This window comes from Tachypleus tridentatus, chromosome 6 (assembly GCF_004210375.1).
Source record: "Tachypleus tridentatus isolate NWPU-2018 chromosome 6, ASM421037v1, whole genome shotgun sequence".
NCBI lineage: Eukaryota > Metazoa > Arthropoda > Merostomata > Xiphosura > Limulidae > Tachypleus > Tachypleus tridentatus.
This window is the reverse complement of record NC_134830.1, coordinates 90,650,126-90,674,015: the sequence shown is the minus strand read 5'-3', so window position 1 is coordinate 90,674,015 and position 23,890 is coordinate 90,650,126. Positions and strand designations below refer to the sequence as shown.

The window sequence follows — 23,890 nt, the reverse complement described above, 5'->3', positions numbered from 1 at the left end:
AAAATGGGAGAATAATGAAGGGGAGCAAACTGAGAGATCAATAGCGGTAAAGGACTGACTAGGTGCATGAAAATAAGTGGAAGAACCAGTATTGAAAAGAGAAAGATTGTGATCAGAGAGCATACGCTCTACAAAGTGACCCCTCCTATCAATAACAGCACTTCCCCAGAGGGGATGATATTCATTAAAGTTCCCCAGGAGTATAAAGGGAGACGGTAACTGTTCAACGAGAGCATCAAGGTCTGATTGATCATGTCTCACTAGGGGACAGGTAGAGAGAACAAACAGTGATGGTATGACCCAAGGAAACACGGATGGCTACAGCCTCCGAGGGTGTGCTGAGTGACAAAGACAGGGTGGGCACATGCTGATCAACCAATAGTGCCACCCCTCCATGTACGCATCCATCACACAGCCTGTCATTTCTGTACAGAGAATACTGCCGAATGGTGACTGTATCAGCAGGTTTTAGAAATGTTTCTTGTAAGGAAAGACATACAGGATGGTAGGAAGCAATCAGTGTTTTGATATCATCCAGATTAGAACGTAAACCTCGACAGTTCCATTGTATCAATGTAGCCATTTTTTAATGACGGGTAGGCGAAGTGACTGGAGTACCCTTCTGTTTAAGACCACGTCTTTTTTCCTTCCTGTCCTTAGTCGGAGGAGGTCTCATCAACCTCCATGGATCCTGCCCTGGGTCGATTGGGCAGGTCTTTGTTATTGGAAGGGGATTCCAGTGACTGAGGACGTGAACGAATGATTGTTTTGCCTCTTGGGGTGGGAGAAAAAGATATATCAGAAGAAATGCCTGTATTGGAAACTGAAGGATGTGGATCTTGAGGTTTGTTGGAATGTATGGGAGGAACAGAGATGGGTGTGGAAGTCGATTCATCAACCTTTTTAACCATGGAGGTCAAAAGACTTTTCATTTGTTTTGAAAACAATTCTCTTGGAGGCACAGAGAGATCTGTCTGCACTCCCACTGTAGTTGTGGAATGAAGTGCAGCTGCATATGTCAGAGGTGGAGTGGCGGGCAGCAATTTCTGAGCCTCAGGATAACTAATGTTATGAGTTGTTTTCAAACGCTGCACCTCTTTTTTCCTCCAATCATTTTGGGCAAGAACGAAAGTAGGAAGGATAGGAACCATTGAAATTGACGCAATGTGGGTCCATGTCACACTCATAGGCATTGTGGTCCTTGCTACCACGATGAGCACATGTCAGGGAATCACGACATGATGTCTTTGAGTGGCCTAATCTCTGACATTGGAAACATCGGAGAGGGTTCGGAATGTATGGCCGTACCCTGCAAATTAGATAACCTGCCTTGATAGTGGCAGGTGCACGTGATGATGTAAATGTCAAAACGAGGGTATTTGTTGGCAGTGTAACTCCATCTTTGTGAGTGGAGATGTGCCTCACTGCAGAAACTCCTTGAGTGGAGAGACCAGCGAGAATCTCTGACTCGGGAACGTTCTTCAAATTCCTCTCAACAATAACTCCTCGTGATGAATTCAAGGTAGCATGAGGGGTACCTCAATAGGTGTATCCCCAATTGCTGTTGAATTCAAGAGGAGTTCACTGTGGTGGGTTGTGGATGTTTCAACTAATATGTCTCCAGATCAAAGCTTCTTTACTGACTTTAAAGAGCCAGCAAGACCCTCTAGTCCCTTCTGAATAAAAAAGGGGGACAATTGCCTGAAAGGTTCTTCTGAAAGAGAATGTAATATACAAAAATGAGGTACGTGTATTACAGATGTTGAAGATTGCTGCTCAGAGTCTTCAAGACGTGGTCGCTTACCTATTGACTGTTTTTTCACTAATTTATTTAAATTTTTTGGAGGATCCATAGGAAAAAAGAAAAATTTTAGTACCCACTGACTCCACCCACCATGGAGCCCTACGAGGGGACGCACTACAATGTCACGCAACGACAATGCAGCAACGCCAGGGTTTCGTGAGCACTATACCCAAACACCAGCATCAGGCACAATGTCCACAACACCCGTTGAGAACTTCCAACACTGGTACTTGGTTGATTCTAACCCAAGTGGACCAGCCGATTGACCCAAGGGGGGCCACCCAAAGGCCGCCCGTCTACAGGAATTCAAGGCCAAAGTAGTGTGTTAGGGTTGCACCCCTCAACCACCAGGATCCTCTCCTCCCCTTCACGGGTCGCCACTCAGGGCAAACATGTGGGTGGATGTTTAAATCCCAGAGAAGGTATCCAGACAGAACAGAACCTTCCCTGGGAGGTCCCCTCACCACGTACAGGAATCCACACTGAGGGGGTATTATAATTATAATAATAGTTATTATACTTATTATAGTTTATACTTATAATAAAGTAGTTTAAATAAATGTTGAATGTAACTCTGTAAAGATTCCATGACATGCACACATTGACCTACCTGTATCCACATACAGTTAATGCATTTTATATGCACAAGCAACATAGTGGTGTGGTTAGGGGAATTATTTGCCTCTTGTCACCAGGTTTGACAGGTGCCAACTTAACGACCAATTTACCCAGAATTTACCTTTTCCAATTAAGCTAAGGACCATTAAAATGTTTCTGCATGCTTGACATCAATTATCGATATATAAATCATAAATATCATGCTTAGGGAAATCTCTTGGTCTTGATGTTAGATTGATGAAAATACACTGACCTCTTAAAAGTGATAGGAAATTTAGAAATTCTGAGAATACCTAAATCTGAAACCATATTTTTCAGCTATCAATGCATTTTTTCATAACTCAAATAATTCTATCTCAGATTTATTCATCCTACAATAATACAAATCAGGAGAGTGATGATGCATTTTTATATTAATGTTGAGTAATATGCAACTTATTCATAGTGTTAAAAAAACACATAGGTTCAAGAAGTCTTGATAGAAATGAAATAAAAACCCTACAACCCAAGCACTTTTGAAAGGTGGACCTTTCTACTTGAGGGGCAAACTAGGAGGCTTTGGTTTGCCCCTGAAAAAGAAAGGTCTACCTTTCAAAAGCACTCAGGTTATAGGCTTTTTATTTCCTATGCAATATATTGTTATACAAACTAGTGATCTTAATTAGCTAATGATACAAATTCATAAAGGATAAACCATAACTTCCATTTGTCTGGTAGTCATGACAATATGGTGGGATACAGTGCCATGGTAGATGGGGTTGCCACGTGAAGTTAGAAATTAAGTGTATAAAGGACAGGTAGAATTTGTTGGTTTTTTTTTGTTTGTTTTTTAGAGGGCAAAGAAGGTCATCAAATTATATTTCACCCCCAGACACCAAACACCATCACTATGTCACTGAAGCAACATTCAGATCTGCAATTTGAGAAGAAAATGTTCTTAAAAAATGTACAGATGCAAAGTTTGGTTTTTTGAAAAGGTGTACTACAGAAGTTCAGCCATGAAAACCACACTGAAGGAGATGGAAAAGACTAGTTGACTGATGGGTAGGAGAAAGTAAAATTTATCTATAAACTAAATCTTTGTTACTAAATGTGTTTTTGAAAATCAGTGCTTAGACCTTACTTATTTAGATTAATGATATTGTGAATGCAAAATTAGTACAGTTTACTAATGATATTAAACTTGTGTATTTCTATCCATACTGATGTTGAGATGCTACAGAATGTTTTGGAATAATTGGAAAGTTGAATAAATACTTAATAAATGACCTTTAAATTGTTTAGCTGTTGGAGGTTTACTAGCACTAAACAATAAGGCTACCTTTGCCAAACAATAAATATCTAACTACATTATATATATATATATATATATATATATGTGTGTGTGTGTGTGTGTGCATGCTTAAAACAGGTGTTAAACTTTAAGTAGACTTAAAATATCCATAATTATGTTATTTTAAAGGTTAGAAATTAAAAAGGCCTATGGCCCAAATAAACTAAAAATATCATATGCAGTGGATCCTGACCCCTCCAACTCCAGACTCTAAAGAGTTACATTTTCTAAGTTTCTCAGAAACAAGTGGTTATTATGCAAGATCATCTGGACCCAAGAAATGTTTTAAAGAAGATTATTTGAAACCTTGTTCCTGATAAATTAAACAAAGTGGTCTTGAAAACATCACAATCCCTTCATAAGGGAGTAAAGGTTTTCAAAAGTCCACAAAAGGGGGATAAAAAAATGTGGTTTCCCTAGACAAACAGATGGTTCTGTAATTTATGTACAAGCATATACGTAGATACCACCAGCCACTGAATTAGGTGTGGGGGGCAGTGGATAAAAATCAACTTTATATTTTAGTGGTACAAAAATCAATGGAAAGTACATGGATCCAAGGATATTTATGGTTGGGCAAAGCCTGGAAGATGAAGACTACAGGCACGACATATAACTAAATAAAAACATGGTATTAATTTGGGGAGAGAGAGGAATGATAGATAGTAAATCACACTGCACAAACTACATTCCACATATTTCAGCTAAACCCTGATCATTCAGCCAGATGAAAGTCTGAATTATGTTGATCATCAGTATTACTCTGATTTATGATATGGAACATCATTCTTGGTCTTTTGCTGCAGAGAATACCTTTAAAACTTGGTGGTTGCTGTGATTATGTAACTGAACTGACTGAAGGGAGAAGAATTTGATGATGGATGAATGAATACCTTGAATCCAAAGTAAAACTGTGTGAGCCAACTCTAATGTGGCAAAAATTTAAAATCCTCTTGTTGATGAGTTGGATGTTATGTATAAATATGATGAAAATGATGGCAAACAAGTAGCAGTAGATATGATTGAAATTTGATCATACTGTTTAAGTAGTAAAGAGAGTCATTGTTCTTCATTGTGACGATTATTTGACTTGATGCAGAATTGTTAATTCATATGACTGTCTTATTGGAAACATTATTAATCATGTGGCAATATGTGCAAAATACTAAAAAAACAAGTAAAGAGGCAAAGAGAAAGCATGAAAGAGAAAGAGACAATGAATATGATAAAGAAAAAAGTAAAAAGTCACAGAAAAGAATGGGAGAAAGATTACAAATGGCTGAGCTTTGATGAGAAGTGTCACTTGTTTTGCAAAGTTCCTATGAGAAAAATACTTATGAAAAGGAATGAAAAAGACTTGTACCAATATAATGACATTTTATGAAATGAACATATAATTACTAAGTAATGCCATTCACTTGCAGACTAGATTTGGATGTTAAGACTAGATGATGCAAAAGGCTTGGATGTTAGAACTACCTATCAAAATGATAAATCAGCACAAGTCTTCAATCAATTCATTGCTGAGGTATTCATATGTTCATCAAAATTGTCCCCAATTTTTACAAGTAGCTGTGCTAATTAAATTGAATGACCAAATTATCCTGTATTTAATGAAAATATTACTAGTCATATTAGAAAACAGGTCATGACATAGAAGTCCCATCAGCACCAAAACAAATTAAAAAAGAACAAAAAATGTTCACTGAAAACGTACACAATGTGCCAAATACTATATTACATAAACCTCAGCTGAATATTAGTACAGTAAAACCTGTCTCAGACTGAACTGCATGAGACTGAATAAAATTTCCAGCTTAAGCAAGTTTTCTGACTTACACAATGTACATGCATATCCTTAATTGTACATAATTTTTGAGCATAATGTTGTAGTTACTTGACTTAAGGGAAGTAAGATGTTTGTGAATAAAGTTATTATACTGCTTTGCCTATATTTATTAAAATAACAACAAAAACAGACATTCAAAATATACACAAGTACACAAAATCATATTTATTTGAAGTGTCTAATTTCAACTGTTTCATTGTTTTTAATGGGCTTTCTCATGCAGTTAAAAGGAAATGCTAATTCTACAGCCTTTTCATGAAGTTCATTTCCCCCTTCATTTTTGCATACAATTTGATAGCGTTAATATAACTTAACACTTGCAATGAAGGAATATCTATTTCCTCACTATCTTTTCCATTTTGTTCATCCTCTGAATCTCTCACACTGTTACCATCTTGTGATTCTATTGTAGATTTTGAATCAATTTCATCAGTTTCTGTTAAAAATTATTTCAACATTCACAAATCTTTCCGCATTCACGGAATCATCTGCATCACTCTTCCCAGTCAGTTTGGATTTCACTAGAACAAACAACTTCTCCACAATCTCTGCCATTATCAACAATAAATCCACAGTTTCAAAAGCACTTTATTATCCATTCATCTTTTACACATTTGATTGAATGACTTAAAAATGCAATTGCATCTAACACGTCAATTTTCATGGTAATTTCAGATGCTCTCTTACAGTCGTCCATGTCTGCAATAATATAATATGTTGAAGTAACAATTTTCTGTATTTCAATTTTATACACCATATAATTCCATTATCAAGTGTCTGCAGAACTGATGTCGCACATGAAGGTAGAAAGACTAATCAAACATTTGAAAGTAAAATTTTTAGATGAAAAGTTATATTTTCTATGAAAAGTAGAATATTCCTATTTTCTTGTACCATTCTTTTGTTTAATTTCTTCAAATATTCCTTGAATATAGCACTTTTTACCCACACTTTATTATTCACTTTCCATTTCACAGGAAGTTGATTCTTCTTTAAATTTTTGAAACAGCACAGATTTTCACTATTATCTATTACCCATAGTTTCTCTAGTTATCCATCAACAAATGCAACCAAAAGTACAGTCAATAGTTCTTTCAAACAGCAACTTCTGGAATAATGACGGCACAAAAAAGAACAGAATATATTTAATCAATACTTAGTGTAACAAAATGTCCAAGAATTTATTAATATTTAAAGAAATTATTCATGTTTAAAGAAATTATTAATTAAATAAGAAATTAATATTTAATTCAACACATTTCTTCTGTCTTATGTAGGTTCTAATCCTACTTTTTGATAGATGAGGTTGGTGAAAATTTTCTGTCCACCTTCCGCAGGCTCTGCCATATGGAGGGCCTTTTATTTTATAAGAGAAATCTTAAGATAATGCTGCAAAATTTTGATATCTTCAGCTTGTACAGGTTTTCACCTTATGCAGTTTCTGGCTTAGACAGGTTTTACTCTGTTATGATATTAGACTCAGAGAAAGTTCATAGACATAGCTAAGTTAACAAAAAGATGATTCTGTGACAACACATGCTAGAGTTTCTACTGAATCAGGAGCAAGCAATATGCAACTGTGGAATCTTTCACATTCTACTTTTTGGGGATAATGGCCTTCTGTTGAAATATTTTCCATGTTGACTTTTAAGTTTTTATTTCATTTTCTCATATTTTACATGTAATTAATTATTATTTAATGAACCAAAATTTTTCATCAAGACAAAAATTCTCACAAATAAAAATAAATGTCCCTTTTCCACGCCAATCATTAACACACTGCTTAGAAAAATAGACTAATCCATAGGACACAGCTGCAACAAGATCCCAGGTCATGTTTGCTTGTAGCCTTTCACCAAGAATTTTATTTTATTTGTTTCTTTTTTTGACACTTTACCTCTCAATACATAATACAAAACTACAAATGCTTCATTCCATGCCAACTCACCTAGGGCTTCACAGTTCACATCACAGATTTCCTTGAAAACATTTAAGCAACCACATAGTACAGCTTTACGATTTTGCATGGCTGAATAAATCAAAATAGAGTTCTTACTTGATTTTTTTCTAGAAAATCTATGGCATGAATTGGAAAAAGTTTTTTTCTGGGTGAGTTCAGATGGAATGATCCAAATGTTTAATATAAATAGCTTAAGTCTTATAATGCTGTATATATATTTATTCTTATTTTAATGACCTTCCAGTCATGCCTAGCTAACATTACATAACCTGCACTGATACTTTTATTCACACACCTAACTACCCAGCTTAATTTAGGTTGTTATACGGTGAGTTGAAATATTAGTTAGAAACTATTCTTAACAGTATTAGCCATTTTTCAATCTATTGATTATTATGTACTGTTGCAAGAGATAAATGTAAAGTTGTAGTCCTTGAATATATGGGGTTTGATTTCTATATTTTGTAATTCTTTATTTCTGAAATATAAATGTGCAATTTCTATGTTTGTCTACTTAAAACTTCTTGTGAATTTATGATAAAGTTTAAATCAAAACTAATAGAGCAGTACCAAACTTATATAGATATTAGTTTCAACATTTCATGTCCTCTTCTGTCCAAATGTGTGAAATGTTGAAATCAGTAGCTATAAGTTTGGTATTTTTCTATTTGGATTAAGAGTTACATCTTTACCAACCTAGGAAGTGGACTGAGAGACTATGAATTTCAAAGGAACAGGTCTTATTTCACTGAAGTTAAATTTTCTTCTTTTTTTTTTTTTCTGTGATGCCAACCATCCAGGGTGAATCAACTTGTATAAGACAACACTGTGTCCCAATATTTCATCGCTAAGGCTATTCTAAAGAGTAAAATTACACACTTTTTTTTTTTTTTTAGAATTATACTTATTTAAGCTTGTTTTCAGTGTGTATTGATATATAAAGTAATATCAAGATGAATAATAATCCTGATAACAAGAATTTTAGTTAAGAAGTCTAAGTTAAGCTAAATCTTACTGATAATTATTTACTTAGTTAAACCTATAAAACACTGTTGAGTTTCAACACTAAAAGATGGTGGAACATCACTAAGCCTTAATTAATGACACATACTTTACATAAGAAACCCAAGTTAGTTATTATGGTAATACTAAACATACCCAAGGTAGTCCACTGAAAGCTATTTGTGTATGTAGCGTGTAGAAGTTTGAAACATAGAGATATGACAATATACATTTCTGCAAACACATATGAAGCTTTAGAGACTAATTTAAGATTGCTGTATAATACAAACCAAATCAGTTACTGAGAACACAACTAGCAGGCAACATTTAAATGAAAATATGAGAATCTGAAGTGAATGTAAAGACCTTGAGTTATCTGGCATTTGAAGAAACAGTGCTCCTCTTGTTTCTTTTAATGTTTGTGTAACAATGATTCAGTTCGACATGAAAAAATTCAGCAAAAAGTGAATTTTATGAAAAGAAATAAAAGTAACAGCTAGGCTTGTATCTCACTTGTGGGAAAACACAGTTTGGTCTGAATTCCAACAGTGGGATGGAAACACTTGTTGAATAGAAGTGAAATGTGAGGTAAAACTACCTGTAGAAAATAAAATTTATAAATAGTAAAAAATGGCATAACAAATATAAATTTGGGTATTGCATGTTTTATTTGATTATTTTGGATGGTGTTTGATGATGTAAACTGAAATATTTGAAAAGTATATTGCTTTCTGAATATTTTCTCAACCTTATTCTAACAGAAGTTGAAGTTATAATGCATGAAAATACAAACTGTGCACAAAACGTTGGAAGCAAGAAGTAACATCTTCATGGCATAACTTTGTAGCTGCTGTCTTCTGCAGTAAACTTGTATTTGAAAAAAGTAGAAAATGAGACAAGATATTAGTGTCATGAAATCACACTGTCTGAAAGAGTGTTGTGTTCAATCTATTTTGGTTACTAGACTGCAGTTTTTGTATAGTACATATAAAAACTTCCAAATGACTGTAACCCAACATTTCAAATAAAATAACAAACAAATATCAAGGGTCTATTCAGCACTTCAAAGCTGCACATCTAAATCCATCTTTTGGAAAAGTCAAACTTTACCCTGACTTAACTTTTCCAGAAATAAGTGAATCCCTCTTGAATACCTACATAGTTTTGGCTTCCACTTTTTCCAATGACAGCTTGTTCCATAAATCAGTCCCCATTAACCCATTGCTTTATCATGTAATTGAATCTACTTAAAACGTTGTTGATAATCAATTTGGGTATACACATCTAAACCATTATTTTAATCATACTTAACAGTTAAAATTGAAAATGCATTTCCAATAATACCTTCTCTGATAGCTATTACTCAATTACCAAAGGTTTCTTCCTTTGCCCATCTGAGTATTGGTTTGTTTTTTCTCACTTACTCTAGTCCTTTATACCCCACTCAATTGTCCTTGGCAATATTTATCTCATGACCCTCTACACCAACATCAGTGTATCCTCTATTCTGGTACTGTATATAAGCACCTTCTTCAGATAATGCTACTGCTTATTCAAGAATGATTCAATCCCAATCTCTATGGACATAAGTATTACTGAAAAAACCTTTAAACTTAGGAAAGTATTAATTTCCAAAACTTACCTCCTCTTATATTGATAGCTAGAATCCCACACTGATAAGGTGAAGAGGCTGATGAAGGAATTATTCATACAGAAAGCATCTGCATAGATCATGAGTGTGCCAATAGAAGATTGGCATCCTAGTGGGAGACCCATACTACATCCTGAAAAGTATGCTCTTCACCCAAAACTTAATTCCTCTATTGTTAGTGGAATTTTACTTGGTTTTTTGTTACAACCCAGGCCCCAATACTTCAGGTTGAAATTAAAGTTGGCAGCTAGAATAACTGGACCACAAACTACACAAACACGTATACTTATGAGTATATCCTAGTCTCTAGCCATAGTGTGATACACTCTGAGCCACTGGAATCACAATGAGAAAGTAAACAGCACTGAAATTGAAAAACCTTCTTCTCAACCAAAAGTGTAAATGGCAATATCTGAGGCTCAGAATGAAGGTATTGTGTATGCCTTACTTAACCTAAGGAAACAGAATTCATTCAGTCTGAAATTCTAAATACTCATCCTCAGACCACAACCAGGTAGACAAGGTAAATTCCTCTTGCCTCCAGAATTATGAAGAGGATGTGGAACAGTGTTCAATCAAGATCCTAGGATAGGCCCTCTCTGCATCAGAATTATGAGGAGACAATGGACTCTTTTCTGTGAACAGGATATTGGATCAATATTTATTAAAACATAGGGCCACACTCAATCTAAATGTATAGCCAAGTATCAAATCTGAATTGGTATTACATGTAAGTTCCCATGTAGACTGGTGCCACTCCTGCTAAAATCTGGGAAAAAACATCCAAGGATTTGGGTAGGAGGGCCTCCAATCTTGCACTCTTCTCCAAAAATGGAGGCATTCACTATGACACTCTGGAGGAAAAGCCTCTGTCCACCCCCACACAGTATAGCACAGTATAGTAATACAATGGAAATGTAGTTCCAGAAACCAAACTGTAGTTGATAAGACTGCCTTAAGTAGGTCAACTGTGGAAGATGTTAAAAACATTGCCAAAAAAAAAGTGTCAGATCAAGAAACGAATTATGGTTGGCACTCCTGCCTGAAATGGGTTCAACTTCCTCTCAATACATCATTGCCAATATATATGCCATTTCTGTTGGTAAATGTTCATCTCAGACTAAGTAAAAACTGAGACAGATGTATAGCAACAAATCTCCTATAATTACTGCATCAATGCTCTTATTACTAGAAAACCTGACTTTTTTTCTCAATTACCTCTTCTGCCTGATCAGTTTACCTATAACAATTGCCAATTAAAAAATTTCCAACTAGAAATACCAGATATAGATTCATGTTCTGGACTATCATTGTTTTATATCTTCAGTTTTAACAAGCCAAATTCAAACCCTGCATTAAAAAAACTCTGTTGCTATTAAATAATGTATAATTTGGTATTTCAAAATAATTTCTAATATCAAGCATTATTGCTATCTAGAGTTATAACAAAAAAGTTCTTTCTTGACCCTAGAAAGCCTATAAATTCATATATCTAAGATTTACTTTTATACTTGTAATGCTCCAAGTTTCCTTTTTTCAATTCTTCATTTCCCTCGATTACATCAACATACTTATTCCCAATTTCTTAAGCTCCCTCATAGCTATGCAAGTTTAGTTTAACTAATATGTTTACAGCATTCTGAAATGGTATCATACTAGTTCATCTACTCCCACTGGCATTAAACAAAATGGGAATAAGCCTAAAAAATACAATCATCAGGTTGTCAAATATAAACTAACATTTAAATACACAAATAACTTTGACACAGTTTTAGAAACAAAAGTATTTCTGCATTATACTGTTAACAGTATGATGGAATAGACTTTTAAAATATTCACACTGATATTTTTATGTATTGCACAAACACACCATGAATATCATATAAAAACCAACCTAGCTTCTTCTCAATGAAATATAATGTTTTTAAGCTCTTTTCACTTGCAATGAAATGACATACCAAGTTCAGAGAAAGATTATAAAACATTTATTTTGGTACGTGGTTACATTTGGGAAGTCTACACGAAAAGAAGCCCTAAAAACATACAAACTGCCCAAGCAGAAACAAACTGTATTCAATGTTTTATTCCTAACCTGAAAACTATCCTACAAGTCCAAACAGACTACCAACTGCTCTGAGTATTTCACTTATAATCTTTCAGTCAAACCTTGAATCCTACTGAGTGATTCACTTCCATTTCTGGTTGATGCTGTATATCAATCAACACTGGTGAAAAAATGCAGTCCTGAATTTACTTTGAACAAGGCATAAAAAGGCATTTATATACTAAATATAGATTCATCTCTTTCTTACCATTACTTCAATAACTAGTTCTTAATATTTTATTCCAATGCTTTATTTCAGTTGTTTGAAATTTAAATTTGTTGATAACCACTAATTTCACATATACATTTGACAAAGAAATCCAGGCACTTGTAATTCAACCAGGAAAAGTGTTTTTTGAATTCCCGATTGTTTCCAAATTTCCTATTATAGCTTCAAGTTACGTCTCCTGATCAATCTCATAAACCTCTCTGTTGCAGCTCAATTCTGTAGAGTATCTTAAATACCCGAATCATGTGTTCATAACCTGTGATACTTTAAAGTGTAGAGCAGATTAGGTAGTGAAAAAAAAAGAGGTAATATATACTCTTCAAAAAAAGAAACGCAAAAGGGATACTTTTGTTATTTTAAAGAGAAATATATGTAATAACGTTACAAGCTCAGAGTATGTGATGTTACACCTGTTAAGGCACTGATTGTCAGACCAAAATGACAATAAAAGTTGCGCACTTTGAAAACGGAAAAAAACATCGGATTTTTCGCCAAAACGCATGCATGTCCAATAAATTTGTTTGAGAGATCTGCATGTTCTGCAAGTGCAACATGTGCAAAATCCCTATAAAAGTGACGGGTTCTCGGTTTCCGTAGCTCAGTGTTAAGCCACCGACACGCAATACAGTTACGCCAAGACTGACTGAAGCACAATGCAACAACGCCATTGGTTGCTTGGAAGCAGGCGAATCTCGATCAGATGTTGCCAGAGATGTGAATGTCCACCCAAGCACCATCAAAAGGCTATGGAATCGTTACCAACAACATGGATCAACTCGTGACAGTCCACGATCTGGCAGACCTCGTGTGACCACGCCCGCACAAGATCGCAACATCCTGTTACGTCACCTTCGGGATAGGACGTCTACTGCCTCAACCATACCAGGGCTGTGTGGGATTTCCGATCAGACTGTACGCAACCGTCTACGAGATTCTTAGGCCCCATGTGCAACCCATCATGGTGAACGTCAACGACATTTTTCAACATGACAACGCCCGTCCTCACACAGCCCGACTCACCACTGTCTTCTTGAGACACCACAACATCAACGTTCTTCCCTGGCCCTCTAAATCACCAGATTTAAACCACATTGAACATCTTTGGGACGAGCTGGACCGACGTCTGCAACGGCGATAACCTCAACCGCAGACTCTACCTCAGCTTGCAGCAGCTTTGCAGGCTGAGTGGACAGCCATTCCACAGGATGTGATTTGTCATCTCATTGCTTCCATGGGCAGGAGATGCCAAGCAGTTATTGATGCTCACGGGGGGCATACTCGTTATTGACGTTGAGCAACGTTAAACTTCACCTAGTGAGCATGGACTTCACCTTTGCAGACTTTGGATGTTCAGCAGTGAATGTGCAAAGTTTCACACATGTCATACAAAACTACCCAGAATAAACTTGGTAACAATTTGTCTCATATTTTGCCTTTTGTGTTTCTTTTTTTGAAGAGTATATGTCATGATATCATAATAAGAGTGGCAGAACTGGGAGACAAAGTAGTAAGATTTGACAGGGTAGAAGCCATCTAAAAGATAGAAAATTTTACTTTTCCAAACACGGTGGTCAGCCTTTGTAATATACATGTATAACAGATTGCTTTCAGGTGTATATGACATACGATTTGGAGAGTTCAAAAGATGGCTTAACCTTTCTAATACGGTTGGGTGGATTCCACCCAGCCCATATTCCTGAAAGGAACCATAAAACAGTTAAAGTGTACCACATGTCTTAATGAAATCTTTCACATTCTCAGTAAATATTACAAGGCATTCATGCAAAAACCATCAGATTTTTAAATTAACATTTAATGTTTTTTAATTAATTATTTGCTTGTCATTCAACATGCAAAGTAACTTTGAATTTACAATTAAAAACACTTTTATGCATCAGAAAGTTATCACATTTTACATGCCAAATCTTCATAACCTCCTAATAGCCTTTAAATAATAAGCACAGTTTTTAGGAAAAACTAGATTCTCTGTTATTTTCACTACTGTATCTTTATACAGATTTGGTAGATTTTACTGACCTCATAAGCACCATTAAAAAATATGACATAAGACAAATTAAGCTCTTACCATTCTAGAATTATTACACAAAACCACAAATGTTTAGTCTAAATACCTTAAATCTCATAATATTTCATACATAATTTTTTTTTATTTTATTGACCTTTCAACAGTGTCTGACTAACATTACAGAAGCTGATTTCCAAAAATGGAAAGAGATGGGTGGGGTCCACTGTGTTTGATTCACTAAATCTAGCAATATCTCAGCAAACAGAAGACACAAGAGATTCTTTTATATTCTAGCTTGTTACTATCAGTAATTTGAGTTCCTAATTCATAAAAACTATAAATTTTTGTATTTGGACATTTTAAACATCTAATCTGAACAAATGGTGCATTCAACATACCATGTGACACAAAAAATCATGATGTTGGATTTTTTGTAATAGTTAGATTTCAATTAAGAAATTAAATAATATATAATATTAAAATTTGAATTTTATCTAAATGTGATCTCAAACTTATAGATATATTGAAATAGTATTGTACAGTTTCGAATAACAGTACAAGATGGACAAATTGCAAATTTCTAATAATAGTACAGGATGAAAAAGTGGAGAATTTTTTCTCCCCTTACTCCAAGTCTCATAATCTTCCAGGTGGTTAGCTATGAAAAGGCAAGGGAGTATTAAACATGCGCACAGCATTTTAAATTGTATCTTAATTGATAATAAACAAGCTATAATGTTAATTTTATCAGTCATCTAAACAAACTGCCTAGTTACAGGCTGGTAATCTGCCAATTTCCCTTAAATAAAAGGGAAATGCTTCTACTTTGAGTTTTAAATAAGTCAAAGCCTATATGCTGCTTTAAAACATAGCACTAAACAGGTCATAGTGTGTTATAATTAAACAGCTTAGCCTGCACTTGCTTGACTCAAAATGACTTATGTGAACAATGGTTGGTTGTGGATTCATCAGGAATGAGAGCTGGCCAATATTTCTCTGAAGTAAGCAATACTGGCAGATTTCCCTGCCTTGTCGACCAAAACTTAGTAATTATAGTCCTAAATAAGTATTGTACAAGGTTGAAAAGTGCCTGAAAATAAATAATTGTACATGTACGATTATTCAGAACTCTGTACTAGCTAAATAAAATATTGAATGAAAGTCTAGAAAGATGATACGACCTTTGACCCATGACCATAGTAAGACCTTTTAGGACCATTTCAGTGGGATTGATGAGTACTTGAGGGGGTAAGAGCTGGATATAGGTTAATGGATGTTTGATTAAATGAATTGGATAGATATAAAGAGCCAAAAGCCTTCTGTAATGCCTTAAACTGTTCTATTATGTAATTATTTTAATGTACTATCTTTTCTGGCCCAGTATGGATTTCCAATGGGAAGAATACGGCATCTTTTAAACATTGTTTTATCATCGTATGCTACTGCCAACAAGGTCTTTCACTTCATGCCAAGACTTCATCAGGCTTATTGGTTACTTTTGGTCTTAATCTAAGAAAGGACTGGAGTTGGGCAATTATTATCCTTTGTTGTTGGATGATGTCACATATTATCATGTGTTATGGTTAAGGATCAAAAACATATCTATGAGTGTGGTCACAGAAGTTTTTCTATAGCCTGCCTGTTACTTATAATGAAGATTTGTTATTTGTAATTATTAATGATGAATTTTTAGCAGCTTTTCTGATACAAGTTACTACACAATCGATTATTGTTATGTAAAATAATTGATTAAACAAATTATGATTAAATCAACTAACATCACAAAACAAAATAAAATTAGTATTTTTGATTATTCCAAATATCCAAAGTTAAAATTTCCCTAAAATAAAAATGTATTTCCAATAATATTTACCTCTGCTGATACTATAGCTATTTCTTGATCTCCAGGGTTTGAAAATTGCCACAGTTTTTTATATCCCACTCAAATGCCTCAAGCAACTTCTAATTTGCAAATTTCTCCACCAATTTCGATGTGCCTTCTATCAAAAAACTGTATGTAAAGCACCTCATTCAGATAATGTAATTATTTTTTTGACACACATTCTAGCTTTAAGTGAGAAGGTAGGGCAAAAGGGTGTCAGCAAAGGAAAGTATTATTGAAAATACATTTCCAAATTAGGAAAATATTAACTTCCAAAACATACTTACCATTCACTGATACTACAGCTAGAATCCCAAAGTGAGAAAGTGGAGGGGCCAATGTAGACATGACCCAAACAAAAACCATCTGTATAGGAGAGCACCAAAATAAAAAAGTACAAGAGTGGGAATACTTCACTACATCCAGAACAGGTATGTTCTTAACCTGGAAATCAGTTCCTATATCAAAGGTGGAATAGAATATAAGTAATCAGTATAATCCAGATAGCTGAGCTTCCACAACTAGGTGTTAGAATTAGAGAGTCATGGTATCAATATCCCATATTGGTGACTAGGACTATTGGAGTGTAGTGATATACACATACACACATACTTTTAATTGGATCCCAACCTGTAACCACAGAGTAATGCACTTCATACCACCAGAATCACAACTAGAAAGTAAGCAAAACCTAAGTGGACAAACTTTCTCTTCCACCTGAAAAAGTCCAGAAGGCAACACCCTAGGATCAGAATGACAGGATATTGTATGTCACACTCAAAGGAACATCATTCATCTGGTACGGAATTTCGAACATTCATCCAACCAAGTGGGCAAGGAGTATTCTACTTGCCCCTGAAATTATACAAATGACATAGGATCTATGCTAAACCAATTATCTAGGAATGAAGCCATTTCACATTCAGAATTATGAGAAGTGTGTGAACCACCTTCCATGAAGGATATACAAAACCAATATTGATCAAAGAAAAGGACTATGCACTTCCCAACCAGATAGCTTTGTGTTAAATCGGTACCAGAGTCGGCTCTTAGACAGAGCCTGTACAATCAGTAGTAATTATAGTGAAAGTGGCTGCTAGTCCAGAACTAAGAAGTGAAAGCATACCTGCCTAGACAATACTTGCCACAGAGTATGATCCAGTATAAAACAAAGGGACCCTAAAAATAAAAGAGTACACAATTGAAGAAAACACTCATCTTTGCTTAAAAGTCTAACAGATTTGGTCTAAATAGCTGCAGGGTATAATCAAATCCTAAGAAGAACAAACTGTCAGATCATGTAAGCAATGATATAGGAAAGAATTGGAAGTATTCCACATACCAACTGCACAAAGTCTTCAAAGGGAAATTTAACCAGGTGGCTAATAACATAGAAATATGACTAATCTGATGAGATGTGATATGCAGAAAATTAATCTCCTGTAATAATAATCCACTATACGTCATGTGAAACAATTTACAAAGCCTCCTTGTGAGGGTAATAAGAAACAAGTCACAGGAAACAGAAAGATCCCAAAAATTGAACAATTGGCTTCTAATATTTCAAAACAAATTAGTACAAGCCACATAACACTTAAGGGTCCTGATAGGACATTACAAATGATCAGGATTGGAGAATCATAAAGGTGAGAAAGGGCTGGCAAATGGATTGGTGAGAAGAATTTTCACCTGTCCTTGGCTGTGGGTATTGGGAAGAAAATGTTTGATTTGTTTTGAATTTCACACAAAGCTACACGAGGGCTATCTGAGCTAGCCATCCCTAATTTAGGAGTGTAAGACTAGAGAGAAGGCAGCTAGTCATCACCACCTACCACCAACTCTTGGGCTACTGTTTTGCCAATAAATAGTGGAACTGACCATCATATTATAATGCCCCCATGGCTGAAAGGGTTGAGCATGTTTGGTGTGACAGGGATTGTAACCCATTACCCTCATATTACGAGTCAAATGCCTTAACCACCTGGCTATGCCAGGCCTAGTGGATAAGAATGCCTTATAAAAAGCCACTATAGACAAAGCAAAGCCCTTATCAAATACCCAAGTTTGAAAATGGATGAAGTGGGTTTAAATTCTTTCTAATAAACCACTTACAATAAATATTCCATTTCCACTGATATATGATTGTGGTTGTCCTATAGAGATTTAGTTATATAGAGAAACCTTAGAAGTGAAATCCTTATGTCAAGAAAAGAACCACATAACTTACAAGCATAAAAACTGAGTTTTTGAACACATGGACTGAGTATGTCAAATTAAGGTTGTCTCAACAGACACTGCCAATGTGGAAAAAATAGAGTTGGACATTACTGCAGACACTGAAGAAACAGAAACCATGCTTGAGATGGCCAATATGATACAGCCAAGTGAACCTGCAGAACCCAGGGCAATAGCTGAAGGGAAAATTACACATGTAAACCTGTCCAGTCCTGACTGAATGTGTCTAATGTCAACACTTGAAGATAGTATTGGAGACCAAAACAACAACTGTTGAAAATTCCAATGAGCTGCAAAGACATATATCATTAGAGACCTGAACTGAGAGCAAATACACTGAAAAAAAACATCTTGTGATGTAGCATCCACTCTATTGGAAGAATCTGGTTGGGTTTAGAAAAATGATATGCAATTAAATTTCTCACTCCTGGATCACAGAATGTTAGAAGACTGATACAATTGGAATGAGCCCAGTAAAGAAGATCCAAGGTACAGAAACAAAGGTCTTGAGAATGTGTCTCCTTGAGAAGAAATGTGAGATACCACTGTGGAATTGTTGAAATGTGTCATGACAATTTTTCCCTTTAAGAAAGACAGACCTTGAAACATTGCCTAACATAATGAAAGAAGTTTGAGAACTTTAATATCGATGGCAAGCTTGTCTTCTGTCCAAGTACCTTGGAACTCCTGACCTTGAAGATGAACTCCCTATCCCTGAAGAAATGCATCTGTAAACAAAGAGATTTCAGGATAAGGTGACTGAATGAGCAGTGTTGCTCCTAACCAACCACCTTTCACAATAAAAGATGTTTATCCTGAATAATGAGGCAAAATTATCCAAACAATTGGAGTGCATGAACCACTGGTCATGCAGTGACCACTGAAAAGATCTCAGATGTGGTTGTCCCAAAGGAATGAGAGGCTTAAGGGATGCTTACATCTTCAAAAGAGATAGAGCCATTCATGCAGTAGGACTAGGAGACAGAATTAAAAGCCTGAGAGCTTCTTTCATGGCTTGAAGCCTGGAAGAGAATTGGTTGAGCGTGATTTAAGCAAGTATTGAAAAACACATAAATGGATGAGATATTGTGTCAGTGACAAAATAGAAGTTCTACAATCTAATAAAGAAGCTCACTTTTATGGCTTCTGAAAGAAGAATCTGAGAGTGCTATTCTGCTAATTGACAGGATGGAGCCAGAAGGTGACATTCATCCATGGGTCCAAGGAATGCAAGTGATGAGAAAAAGCTTGAACTCTGCAGAAGATAGAAAGTACTAATTCAAGACCAAAAGGTAGATCTCAAAACTGTAGCACCTGACCCTTCTGCACAAACCCAAAAAACCTGTAAAACTCTGTAAAACTAAATTTGGTCATCCAGAGCCCTGGTGTAAAGTACCATTGCAAGTTGAAAAAATATTCCATTTTAAAGTTAGGAGGATCTAAAATTGGTTGAGTTGAGATAGAATGATGACTGGATGCCAATCTCCTGTCTTCTTGGGCACCATCAATAAATGGGAATAAATCCTGAAAAAATTAGATCAACCTGCCCTACTGCTTTTTTGACTAACAACTCTCATATGGCCTGGGAATGAAGCTGCACTTGCTGTTGATCTGTTGGAGGTTATGTACATTGAATGACCAGCCCAAAGTCAGAATATGGAATATCAACAGGTCCTTGGTGAAGGAATTCCAGATGTCTAAGAAGTTATTTAATAGTGTTTCCACTGCTCCCCTGACCCAGGGATAGTCATAGACATCAGTGTTGTCAGTCCACCTGAGTTGAACATCCTAGAGAATGTGGACAAAACCTATTATGGGAGCCAACAGACCTATGAACTGAAAGAGAGGGTCAGGAAACAAAAGTTGATAATCTCAAATTAAAGCCAGAAATTCAAGAAGCCATTGACACTCAAAAAGAATGTAAATGGGCTATATGAATTTGGGATTCTAAATTTTCTAGAACTCTATCAAATAACATGGGACAGAGAAAATAATATTCTGTAACTTCCTGAGGGCAGAAGGCAGTAAAGAAACCCTTTCTAACAAAGCTTCTCTACCCAGTAATTCCCAACAACAAACCAGTCATGAAACCAAAGAAAAAAACAGAAGACAATCTAACTGGCATAGACATCAGCAAAATCCCCAACTTGTCCTCAAATTGCTGAGAGAAGTATTAACAGACTTCAGATAAAAGCTGCATTGAAGATAAATACCTCAGGACATTTGTGAGGATAAGACAAATCCAAGAAAACTGATCTGTTTAAAGTGACCACAGGTTCAAAAAGAGGACCATCCACTGAGAATCTAAATAGGTCTCCTCCTTGTGGTAATAAACCAAAGTACGCTTGTCCAATAAATGTGGGGGGACAGGGCATAGCTATCCTGTCATCTAAGTAAAAAGCTAATCTCCCAGCATGAACATTAATATCAGAAGAAAGAGAAAAACCTAGTAGTCACCATCCATTTTACTAACAAGAAAGAAGTAGAGTCAAATGCAAGAGGATCCCAAATCCTCACAAACCCAAGTAACCAACTGAAGAGATGGGCTCAATGTAGCTGTTGAAAATGACCCTCTTTTGAAACCAACCCAGTAAAAGGGGCCAAAAAAAGTGAGTCTAAATTCTCACCAGTCATTTCCAGGTCATTTGCAAAAGCTACCCCACAAACTCTTGGACAGACACCCTCAGTCCACACATATGTCTCCATCTCACAACAGATTACATAACAGACAGCTTGGACTGAGAGTGATCCTTTTCATGGCTCTTGAGAAACAAAGTAGCAGAGGTGGAAGAGGTCTGCTTGACCTCTGTAGTAGAAACATTAACTGGGAATTCATACCTATCAGAAAGTTTTTTTTTGCTGTTGGTGTTAAGTAATTTCTAAATACAAATGAAAAGATAACCATAGAAACAACATCATCATTCAAAATCCCAACATAACTATAGTAAATAACCACAACACTCCTGCTAATAGAAACATTAAAATAAAACAAACTTTCATTTGAAAACAAGTTTAAATATCACCTTAACTGTTTACATCGTTTGTTATGATATTGAAATTAATATTTCCATTTTCTAAATTTTATCACTAATACATTAGTCAACAATAAGACTAATGTATCTATTTCATCACCTATCATGCACTGAAATTGATTGTTAATCAAATCTATTCACTGTGTAGGAATGCATCCTACAACGTATGACTCTTATCCTGCCAAACTTTATGTACCCCCTGGTCCAGTGTATCTCAAACATTTTCAATCACAAACCACTTCAGTTAGGAAATTTATCCTAGAAACCACCACCAGTCTTGCCTTACCTGATTTTGTCTGCTACTGCAAAAAAAAACAAACTTACTTGAATTAATAAGAAAAATGGTGCTTCTTTTAAAAAGCTACCAATGATGAGATGTTTGGTTACAAGTTGGAGAGAATCATTCCATACCAACTCACTCAGAAAAAAGAACTCCTCCCAGTTCATGTTATAGATTTTCTTGAACAAATTCAAACAAAAACTTCATTTTGATTTATTCAACTATGCAAATTGATAAAGCTATACTGCATGGTTGAATAAATCAAAGTGAATTTTGTTCTTAAGTTTTGCAAAGAAATCTATTACATGAACTGGAAAGCCCTAGGTAAGTTGGCATGGAATGACCATTAATCAGATAAATCTTCCTTACAAATCTCAACTGCTATTGCTCACGCTTATAATAACTTGTGCCACACATGCATGAGCTCATCTGGTTTGTAACACATCATGTGAGTAGTGGGGAGGAAGGTTCTGGTCTGTTCTCTCATATGCCTTTGATCATGGCATTGTGCATCAGTGATTTTCATTTTGAACTAACCTACAGATATTGAAAACCACTGCACTAGTCCTATCATTTGGTTAAGGAAAAATCATACTGCAACACTTTACATTTCCTTGAAAATCTTAATCAGAACCCCTCTAACTCCCATGTTTTTCATTTGAACATCACTTCAGGGATCTCAACCTGTCCTCATATGACAACCTTTTGATCTCAATTAATCTATCCTAGTAGCCCTTCTCTGAGACCAAGTCCTTTCCAACAATTCAAAGTTTACTGCATCCACTAGATTTAAGGTCAATTCATTCCAATCCAAAGACCCACAACTTATTAAGTGTTATAAACATTTTTATAAATTCCCCTAAAATTTAAAATCGTATGATTATAATAATTTGTCATGTTTAACCCTTCAATATATATTATTCTTTCACTGGTTGAGGTGAGATAAGTACTAGTAATACTAATGCTTTTAGTGTTACTAGCAATTTGAAACACAAATCAACTTACTGAATTTTACCGACCCAATGTACCTACTAAGTATAATTTGACTCGGTAAATTGCGTATTTCCTTTTGTTTAATTTTCACTTGTATATTGTTCAGGGGAAAACATTAAACTGTAAATATAATACTACCACTCACCATCAGTGTTGTCTTGGGCTTGGCGTTATCACTACAAAAATTAGAAAAAATAATGATCTGGATTTTCATTTTTGTTGATGCTTTACGAGGCTACGAAACTTATAACATTTAGAGCCTTACACAAATAAATACAACGTTTATGTGTTTTTTTTCAACACAATTAGCGAATCTTAACACTAAACGTCAAAAAATGTTTAAACAAACACTCGATATTTCTGTAACATGGAGACTCCTAGTTGTCTATTTCACAATTTCCGCTAGAGGTCTTTGAACTAATTTTACTTAATTGTATAAATAAATAGCTGAGATGCCCATCCTTTGTCCGTGTAACGAAGTTTAAAAAGTGTGAGGATAGAATCTACCATGCTATTCTGTAAAAAATTTTCACCCAATTTCTTAGAAATACTGGGTATTTTGCGGAAACACTTTTGAGAGTAGTCCTCAAAAGTGGATCCTAAATTGGGCATTTTTTTTTACATTAGAGCACATAAATAAGTAGGCCTACTAATGACTATGAGTAACTTTGTTTTTGAATTTCGCACAAAGCTACTCGAGGGCTATCTGCGCTAGCCGTCCATAATTTAGCAGTGTAAGACTCGAGGGAAGGCAGCTAGTCATTACCACCCACCGCCAACTCTTGGGCTACTCTTTTATCAACGAATAGTGGGATTGACCGTCACATTATAACGCCCCCACGGCTGAAAGGGCGAGCATGTTTGGCGCGACGGGGATGAAAACTCGCAACCC

At 35.4% G+C, this 23,890-nt stretch overlaps 1 protein-coding gene across 3 annotated transcripts in view; it reads right to left on the bottom strand.

Moving 5' to 3' along the window:
- Nucleotides 1-23,384, bottom strand: part of LOC143253024 (helicase ARIP4-like) — a 104,811-nt gene extending 81,427 nt beyond the window's left edge. For 2 of the 3 annotated variants that reach the window (XM_076506099.1, XM_076506101.1), the window contains exon 1: nt 23,144-23,384. The gene's annotated coding sequence lies outside the window, so the exon portion shown is untranslated. Of the gene's footprint in view, nt 1-12,309; nt 12,443-23,143 lie in introns of all 3 variants that reach the window. The other variant, XM_076506100.1, reaches the window with a different exon arrangement.
- Between the last annotated feature and the right edge of the window lie 506 nt (nt 23,385-23,890).